General features: G+C 42.3%; 1 long non-coding RNA gene across 2 annotated transcripts; it reads left to right on the plus strand.

Moving 5' to 3' along the window:
- The first annotated feature begins 3,042 nt into the window (after positions 1 to 3,042).
- Positions 3,043 to 7,714, plus strand: LOC124276590. Of its 2 annotated transcripts, none has more exons than XR_006898578.1 (4): positions 3,043 to 3,195; positions 3,969 to 4,099; positions 4,903 to 5,025; positions 7,569 to 7,714. It is a non-coding gene; the product is annotated as an uncharacterized LOC124276590 (long non-coding RNA). The 2 variants fall into 2 exon arrangements; XR_006898579.1 differs by having other exon boundaries at positions 3,138 to 3,199; positions 3,940 to 4,099.
- The last annotated feature ends 2,968 nt before the right edge of the window (positions 7,715 to 10,682 follow it).

The following is a 10,682-nucleotide window of genomic DNA, read 5'->3' on the forward strand; positions in this document are numbered from 1 at the left end:
GAACGTAAACCGTCATCAAAAACTGTTATCATTTCTTTTTTGTCTGGTAACGTTCGTCTTAACGTAGGGTGGCAGACACATCAATAGAACAGCGCGCCAGTTAGCCCTGTGCGAGGATTCTTAATTTAGGTCACCGACACCGTCGTTTGTTTTCTGCCTTAAATTAATCGTAATTATCCTTAGAAAGTATTAAATTTAGCATCTTAGAAAAGATGTAAAGTTCGCTCTACCCCAATGTGTTTTGTAATAAACTGTTGTCATTTCTTTTTTTCTGGTAACGTTCGTCTTAACATAGGGGGTCAGACACATCAATAGAACAGCGTGCCAGTTAGCCCTGTGCGAGGATTCTTAATTTAGGTCACCGACACCGTCGTTTGTTTTCTGCCTTAAATTAATCGTAATAATCCTTAGAAAGTATTAAATTTAGCATCTTAGAAAGTTTGTAAAGTTCGCTCTACCCCAATGTGTTTTGTAATAAAGTATAGTTTTTCCCTGAACTATTATAACATCAAAGCACACGGACTACCGTCCTCGTGCTTAATTATAATAGTTCTGGGAAAAACTATACTTTATTACAAAACACATTGGGGTAGAGCGAACTTTATTTCCTAAATATGACAGCAATAATGAGGAAACCACCAACTTCATCCACACTTTTGATAAAGTAGTCTACCTAACAACCAAGAGATTACATTGGTTACTACGGAAGTTGCCCCAATGTATACTCAGGTTTAGTAGCAGTAGCTTCGGCAATAAGACGAAACAAGCCTGGAAAATATCTCCATCTAGTCTGGTATATTGTTGAAATTGGTTCTCCTTTGTACCAATTTTGAGTTCAATGAGAATCATTACCTACAAATATGCGTGACAAGCATGTGGAGTATGCATGCATTGTATCTGAATTTGCTAATGTTGAAAACAAATCGTAGTTCAGACCAAAGGCCGGGCTAAGGATACAACTGACACTTAGATGATATTTTCATGCCATGTTATTCGGGAATTGATAAGCTGAAATGATTCCTCAATGGAGTGAATTCACTGCACCCCTCTGTAAAACACACTATGGAATTTGGAGATTGTGCCAGCGTCTTAGACGCCTGGGCCCCGATCCACAAAGCGTTCTTAACGCAATACTATACCATTGGCCTACGAATGACGTAGTGCTACGAACGCTTTGTGGATAGAGTCCCTGGGGGATAATGAAACAAGAATAGTTTGATCTATTCATACACACAGTTATCTATATGACTATTCGGCCTTATCGTAAGAATCAAGAGAATTGGCTCTGTTGGTGAGAAATACGGGTAACGCGCTGTCGCCCTCGATAAATCTTACCTATAACACAGGTATCTTCTCTCTCTCACCAAACTCAGACAATGGTGAGAAAATCCCGAGATATGACCTGTTACATCCCAGCGCTCAGGACAAACCAAATACTTCAATAAGCCGTTTTTTGTCTCTACCTTCATTCCTTCAGCACCAGACCGCCTCCGCGGTGTAGTGGTTAGAGCGTCCGCCCGGAGAGCGGAAGGTCGCGGGTTCGATCCCCGACCGCGTCAAACCAAAAGACGTTAAAATATGGTACTTGTTGGTCCCTGCCTGGCGCTCGGTATTAATGGGTACAACAAGGACTGGTCAGCTCGGAGTCAGTATAATGTGTCTGAGTGGGGTATTCATGTTTCACTGCGGCATGGTATCTCAGTGGGCTAGCACGATAAAACCAGCTTCAGTCTGGGCTAGTACAAGCAGCCGCACATACACATACACACGCATGCACGTCGTCATATAAGCGAAATATTCTCAAGCACGACGTAAAACCCAATTTCACCTCACCTCACCTCACCTTCAGCACCACAGGTAGTCAAACTTATAAAAGTGTTCCTAAAATCTGGGAGCCTCGTCACCATGGAAACTGGGCAAAACAGTAGCCGGGATAAACTGTTTGTCAGATGAGAAAAAATGCAGCCAATGCTCCTGTATTCGCAGATAAGAAAGTAAGAAAGTTTATGGATAACAACTTCTTTATTATATATGATGCGACGTTTGGGTATGGATTCTTATACCGTTGTCAAGCAAGAGTGAAGTACTACAGCACAGAACAGACTTATATACATGAACAGGGATTAAGTAATAACAACATGTAGGGATGAATCAAGGGGATTAACAACAACAACAAGGCACGGTGGTAATAATGTAGTGACAATAGGAGGAAGCCAATGGTCCTAGAGGCAGAAACAAAATATACATGGCTGATGAGATTAATTAACAATGATAGCTGGAGTACTCTAATCGGTTGTTTTTATCAGTTCATTGTATGCAGAAGGGATGAGATATCCCTGGTCTCTGTTGATTGAGGGCTGAATATTCAATAGGCAGAAAATTCGGAACACCCCTTGGAACCACTTCCAAAACAAACAATACGATTTACCTGCTACTTGGACAGCTGGCAAAAAGCAATATGTTGGTGAAACTAAACGAGAAATTCACATCCGACTCTCAGAACAGTTTGTCCATACGAGAGATAAACCAGTCTCTAACCACCCCAGGCTACCTGGAAATTCTTCTAGCGATATCCAGGCACAGATAATTAGGCTCCTACAGAGTTATCCTGATCTACCTGTACCTACCGAACCTGGGGTGAGAAACCGAACTCTGCCTGATTATGCATCGGAAAACACTACCGCCTAGGGACCGAATGAATTCGTGTGCTAGGAATCTCACATCTTTGCTTCTTTTGCACATAAATTGAGGTTTTGATCAGTTCCTTTGCTATGATATGCATATTTAGACTATGAAAAATATGGGTGTTGCGCTACTTTTTTCCATGTGTATACATGGGAGCATTACATTTTAAAGCCTGGCACTTTGTCAGCAAAGCAATTTTGATCTTGTATACCAAGGTCACTTTGTCTCCTAACACACTATTAATGATGTGTAATGACCTGGCAGCAAGTGGTCAACAACCAACCAAACAACAAAAACAACCGACCAACCAACCAACCAACTTACCTATCAATCATAACCACCAGGCTCTGGGGACAAAGTCTCATTTGAAGCAAAGTTTGACGTCGTCAACAGTTATGTTATGAGTTGTTATCTTACAAACAGTGATAACGTCAACTACTTACTGACCCGCACACTGCTGTCAACACCCACACGACAAAGATGAAGTCCTTCTGCTTGATCACTGTTTCAGTAAGTAAATTGTTATCATTATGCATTCATCGGTCGCTTATGGATCTTTGTTCTACTGGTTGTGTGAAGAACTGATGGAAATACAGACAGACACACAGACAGACAGACAGACAGACAGAGAAAACCCGACAAATGGCCAGACACGAGGCCAAACAGACAACCTGCCAGACAGAACCCTTGTGGTTCACATGAAGGTTCATACAGTCTCTAAAATTAATAAGCTTCCTCCTGTAGAGTCATCAAAGACTTTAACCTCATTTACAGGCTCTATCTAAAACTACAACACCGTCACTACATACACAAACAGTTTGATAAGACAATTCAAAGTCTCATCTATGACAAACAAACCGTTCATCTAATATTCATTTGTCACAAAGCAATACTGGGTTGCATATAAGTAATACGTAGCTATATAGTTTATCGATGTCTTCTCAAAATCTGATATTGCACTATATTTTTAATGTAAATGTAATCGAAATGCTATTGGCTGTGAAGCAATAATCTACAGAGCTGATCATTGTTGATCAGCAATCACTATCAACATGTGCTTCAGATGAGTGAATGAGTTTAGTTTTACGCCGCTTTAAGCAATATTCCAGCAATATTTCGGCGGGGGGACACCAGAAATGGGCTTCACACATTGCACCATGTCGGGAATAAAACCCGGGTTTTAAGTGTGACGAGCGAACGCTTTAACCACTAGGCTACCCTGCTTCACATGATGTAGATCCAGGCCACCAATAGTCTTTAGCAGACCGTGATATGTACCCCAGGTGTTGGTGTTCCACGTAGCTGCTGCGGACGTGCCATGTAGCCTGGGTGGGGACTGTCCCAAGGAGATGTGCTGCAAAGGGAACCCCGAGTTCCCAGGGGTACTGCGCACCCCTGAAGACTGAAGGAGAAGGTAGGCACTTTCACCTGAACCTTTGGAAATGCTCTTTTAAGGTACGTTTCATTACACGGTAGTCACAAACCAAGAATCATAAACATACCGAACCCGCTATCTGCGGATCCTCACCCTAAACGACTTGGCAATACTTCCATACTTTAGATAGCGGTATACATCTAGTGTGACTTCAGATATACGACATTCTGGTGTTATGTGCCGTATGGATCCTCACGAAATATATTTTGATTCTCCCAATCTGGAAACCTACACTGAGGGGGAGAGAAAGTAGTTTATATTTTTGTATCATTGAAAATTGAAAGAACTTTTAAGTTAATCATGCCTTAAAATCACCACTCATTTTTGTGACGGTTTGTGACAAGTAATCCGTGGCTGCTAACGTTGTGTAAAAGGAATTTGGTACAATGAAGCCCGGGGACGAAATGAACTTACACCGACATGACTTGTTTTGGAATATTGTGTACATGCAGCTTTTTATCAACTTAACCTATTTCCAGTGTGTGTTTAATTTTTGCCCCTCGGTTTACTGTTCTCAAATACAGTAATTCCTTCCAATACAATCATATACTCATATATCTCGTGTTATAACAGTTATCCTTAAAAACTGTTACCGAAACAGGGCCCTTATTCTCGAAACGTTCGTAGCCCTAAGAATTCTTAACTTTGATCGTAGCCAATGTGTTAAGAATGGGCTTAAGAAGATCTTAGGGCTTAAGAAGTTTCGAGAATAGCTAGCCAGGTTCTTAGATAACCTATAAATATAATGTGTACATGTAATTATATGTTACATATATGCTCAGACTGCCAGATGTATTCCGGGGTACCTTCCTGGGGTCAGACTCCATGGATGGTGAGAGAGTGCAACTGTCTCGATGGCCTCTATTGTGGATCCGACAACCCACAACCTCCCTTGGGGTCTAGAGGTAACTGTAACCCTTAGTAAAACACCCTTGTGGAAAGTTCTGTATCAAGCCCACAAGAATACCCTTTCGATGAAGTAGCAGTACATACTATTAGATTAAAATTGAGTACATTTATATGATAGGAATTCGTCCCAGTGGTATGTGCTCCTCGAAAAATATATCACAAGTTTACTGACATAATACTGGAAATATACTGAGTCAAAAAAGAAACTTCACATTCTTTCTTCAGGGCACTATAAAACAACAAGAGATGGTAAGATGGTTAAATTGTTATTATTTCATTGCTGAGATCTGTGTGATGTACTCGATACACTGGCAGTGCCATAATCAGTTCCATTAGGCTACACCGCCGTTCCAAAACATGGGTATTCAGAATGTAAAGTCACAAGAATAAAAATGCGAAATTTCTCAGTTCAATATCGTGTATGGCCGCCCCGCGTATTCACCACTGCCAAACACCGTCTCCTCATCGACTGCCTGATGCTTGTGAACACGTGGTTGGGGATTCTGCGCCATTGCTCTTGCAAGGCAGCGCCAAGTTCCTGCAAATTCTGAGGTTGGTTCCTAAGATCACGAAGCCTTCTCCCAAGTGCATCCCAAACGTGCTCTATTGGATTAAGGTCAGGGGACCTCGATGGCCAGTCCATGACGTTGATTCCAGCGTTTTGAAGGAAATTTCGTGTCAACATCGCGGTATGCGGCCGAGCATTATCATGCTGGAACTGTAGACCTGGGCCACGAGCCGCCATGAAAGGAACGAGTTCAGGGGTGAGCACCTGGTCGCGGTAAGCAGCAGCTGTGAGGTTTCCACAGATGACCAGAAGTCGGGAACGGTTGTTCCCACAGAAAGCACCCCACACCATGCAACTTCCGCCCCCGAATCTGTCGACTTCCTGTACACATTGGGCATACCGTTCACGACGTCGTCTCCAGACTCCATGCCTACCGTCCGCGAATCTGAGGGTAAACCTGGATTCATCGCTAAAGACGACTCGATTCCAGTCTCTCTGGGTCCATCGGAGGTGACGTTGGGCCCACAGCAGACGTTGACGTTGATGAAACGGCGTCAATATTGGCCCACGATATGGACGTCGAGAATGGAGATTGGCAGCCCGCAACCGATTTCGAATGGTCTGTGAGGACAGTCGACCTCTAAACATCTTAGCCCTGGTTCGTGTAGCCGGCAGAAATCTGTCACGTAGGTGAAGAAGGACGATTTGACGGTCTTCTGCTCGTGACGTCACACGTGGGCGACCCGACCTTGGGCGATCCGAAGTGGTGCCAGTTTGTTGTAGACGACCTCGCAAGTCATACACAGTACGACGGCTGCATCCCATTGCTCTTGCAACGTCAATAACTGATCTTCCCGCTTGCAACATGCCAACGGCACGTTCACGTTGCACATTTGACAATCGTGGCATTTCAAGTACCGTTAGAACTGTGGTTTAAAAGTGTTTTTTCAATTCTTGAGGCCAATGCAAACACGTGCATATGAAGAAAACTTCGATGCGAAGATCACGTGATCGACTGCACGTGCAAAACCTGATCTGGCACTAACGTCATTTGCACGACGAATGGATGGGTTTGAGTGGGTTTTGCTAACGTTTTTCTAGAGTCGAAAGATAGGGATCCCATTTCGGATACATAGATGTATCATCAGAAAAAAAATATTGATTATTTTTCAAATTCCATTTTGTGAAGTTTCTTTTTTGACTCAGTTTAAATATATGACCCCTTGCTACAAGAATACATATCACAAATCTAAATGTGTAACCCCTTTGAAATACACAATGCCATTTTAGAAAGTGATCAAATGTAACATATATTATTTTTTGGATTATACTTTCTCAGTAAAGTAAAGATTCTAGCACATCCGGGATTCGACCCCACACCCTCAGAGACAGGCAGAGTGTGACCCCTTGCTTCAAGGATAGATATCACAATTTGTAAATATGTGACCCCTTGCTTCAAGAATAGATATCACAATTTGTAAATATGACCCCTTGCTTCAAGAATAGATATCACAATTTGTAAATATGTGACCCCTTGCTTCAAGAATAGATATCACAATTTGTAAATATGTGACCCCTTCCTTCAAGAATAGATATCACAATTTGTAAATATGTGACCCCTTGCTTCAAGAATAGATATCACAATTTGTAAATATGTGACCCCTTGCTTCAAGAATAGATATCACAATTTGTAAATATGTGACCCCTTGCTTCAATAATAGATATCACAATTTGTAAATATGTGACCATAAATGAATAGACATGTCATCCCCAGAAACAGATGTAAATGCATCATCACTTATAACAGTAATATGTTCTCGGACTTTCACAAGACTGCTTAAGTGGTTCTCCACACGGCCTGGGATACCAGAAATGGGCTTCACACATTGTACCCCAGTGGGGAATCAAAACCGGGTCTTCGGCGTGACGAACGATCGCTTTATCACCAGAGTACCCCACAGCCCAAGATTGTATTGAAGGCAGTTTTGACATGTGTTGTGTTTTTCTATCTTTGGAATTTCGTTATTACAGGTACTTGCCGGCATTGGAGCGGTCTTCCATAGAGTTCGGAACAACATCTCCGTCCTTATTTGCAAGAATATATACGACTGGAATAAAGTAACTGTACATTATTTGATGTAATGCCATTTTAATGCAAAAATATAATATCATGATTTGTGGTGTTTTCCTTAATCACTGTTTAACTGTTGACAGGATAATATCAAAATCTGTATGATTTGACACAAACCATCGTGACACGCCCTTGGAGAGATGTGGTGTCAAAAGTCAGTTCACAAATTCAGCATCGCGTGTCCACCATTGGCGTGGATGAAGGCTTGACAACGACGACGCATAGACGATACTAAGCGATTGGAGAAAGCCTGGGGAACGTTGTTCCAAGTCTGAACGTCAATGACTGATTCTGGGCTTGACGTAAACGTCGCTTCATTTCATCCCAAGCGTGCTCGATAGGGGTGAGGTCTGGAAAAACAGCTGATCGAAATGTTTTGCTGTCTCATGAAATCTGTCACAACACGAGCTACATGTGGGCGGGCATTATGTTGCTGAAGCGTCTCTGTTGAATGGCCGCCTGCACATGAGGCCCAATGATCTCATCCCTGTATTTCAGGCCGATCAGATTACCATTGACAATGACAAGTTGTGTCCGGCCATGAGGTCTCCCCATACCATAACGCTCCACCACCAAACTGTCGACGTTGAACAACGCACACGTCGGCATACCGTTCACCTCGCCGTTTGAACACCCTTGCCCTGCATTCTGAGCTGTCCAGATGAAATCTCGACTCATTAATGAAAAAAACAACCATTCCAATCTTGTGTCCTGTACCGTAGATGCTGTCTGCACCAGGCCAAACGTGTCTGTCGGTGACGTTAGAGCAAAATCATATCATTCGTGTCAAACGTGTGCCATAATGGGACAATCATTCGTGTCAAACGGGAAATGTCATGTGGGGCATTGTCCTGATGGGGAAATGTCCGTACACCCTTGTTTACACAGACCAGATAACCGCTATGAATGTGACAGCGATAACGATAACATTAGGGACTTCTCGTAAGAAAAGTAGAACAACAAAACACATCGAATGATTGTCCCATTATGGCACACGTTTGACACGAATGATATGATTTTGCCATAATGGCACAATCATTCGTGTCAAACGTGTGCCATAATGGCACAATCATTCGTGTCAAACGTGTGCCATAATGGGACAATCATTCGTGTCAAACGTGTGCCATAATGGGACAATCAATCGTGTCAAACATGTGCCATAATGGCACAATCAATCGTGTCAAACATGTGGCATAATGGCACAATCAATCGTGTCAAACGTGTGCTTATCATAATGGGACAATCATTCGTGTCAAACGTGTGCCATAATGGGACAATCATTCGTGTCAAACGAGTGACATAATGGCACAATCATTCGTGTCAAACGTGTGCCATAATGGGACAATCATTCGTGTCAAACGTGTGCCATAATGGCACAATCATTCGTGTCAAACGTGTGCCATAATGGGACAATCATTCGTGTCAAACGTGTGCCATAATGGGTGTCACAATCATTCGTGTCAAACGAGTGACATAATGGCAATGGGATCATTCGTGTCAAACGTGTGCCATAATGGGACAATCATTCGTGTCAAACGTGTGCCATAATGGCACAATCATTCGTGTCAAACGTGTGCCATAATGGGACAATCATTCGTGTCAAACGTGTGCCATAATGGGACAATCATTCGTGTCAAACGTGTGACATAATGGCACAATCATTCGTGTCAAACGTGTGCCATAATGGGACAATCATTCGTGTCAAACGTGTGCCATAATGGCACAATCATTCGTGTCAAACGTGTGCCATAATGGGACAATCATTCGTGTCAAACGTGTGCCATAATGGGACAATCATTCGTGTCAAACGAGTGACATAATGGCACAATCATTCGTGTCAAACGTGTGCCATAATGGGACAATCATTCGTGTCAAACGTGTGCCATAATGGCACAATCATTCGTGTCAAACGTGTGCCATAATGGGACAATCATTCGTGTCAAACGTGTGCCATAATGGCACAATCATTTGTGTCAAACATGTGCCATAATGGCACAATCATTCGTGTCAAACGAGTGACATAATGGCACAATCATTCATGTCAAACGAGTGACATAATGGGACAATCATTCGTGTCAAACGTGTGCCATAATGGCACAATCATTCGTGTCAAACGTGTGCCATAATGGGACAATCATTCGAAGTTGACATTCAACAAATAAACACATGCTCATATTTTAGTCGGAACTGTATGATAGACTCCGCTTTAGGTAGATAATTGTTATGGATTTGGAATGTGTTTTGTTGTTCTACTTTTCTTACCAGAAGTCCCTAATGTTATCGTTATCGCTTTCACATTCATAGCGGCTATCTGGTCTGTGTTTACAAGGGTGTACGGACAATTCCCCATCAGGACAATTCCTCACATGACATTTCCCCATCTTGACTTTTCCCCACACTTGTTTTGTAACCAGTAGGGCAATTCCCCACATCCATCACAAATAATAAACAAACACAAGCTGAGATTGTATATATATTGTATAAATATAGTTAAGAAGGTATATATATAAAATTAATGACACAGTTCCTGACACTTGTTTACAATAGCACAGAACTGTTCTTCATACAGTGGTTGGGATTTACCAGTGAAAACACCATACACACATGTAACAGCAGTGTTACCCAGTGGAGCTCGCATATACGGTTCGGAATGAATTCTATATCCGAAAATTTGGAATCTGACAGCATTTGACCAGAATATCAATACATTATTTTAAAAAGAACAATTACATGTATTGTTAGTAATTGTTAGTAAGCTTACCTCTGGATTATGGTAGCCTTATTCCTGTGGAGATGGGCTTTACACATTGTCGCCATGTTGGGAATGGAATCATAGTCCTCAGTGTGTTGAGTGAATGCTTTAACCACAAAGACTGAGTTTGGTTTTACGCCGCTTTTAGCAATATTCCAGCAATATCAGGGCGGGGGACACCAGAAATGGGCTTAACACACTGTGCCCATGTGGGGAATCGAACCCAGGTCTTCGGCGTGACGAGCCAACGCTTTAACCACTA

Source organism: Haliotis rubra, unplaced genomic scaffold (assembly GCF_003918875.1).
Source record: "Haliotis rubra isolate DU_JTF1 unplaced genomic scaffold, ASM391887v1 Scf210, whole genome shotgun sequence".
Taxonomy (NCBI): domain Eukaryota; kingdom Metazoa; phylum Mollusca; class Gastropoda; order Lepetellida; family Haliotidae; genus Haliotis; species Haliotis rubra.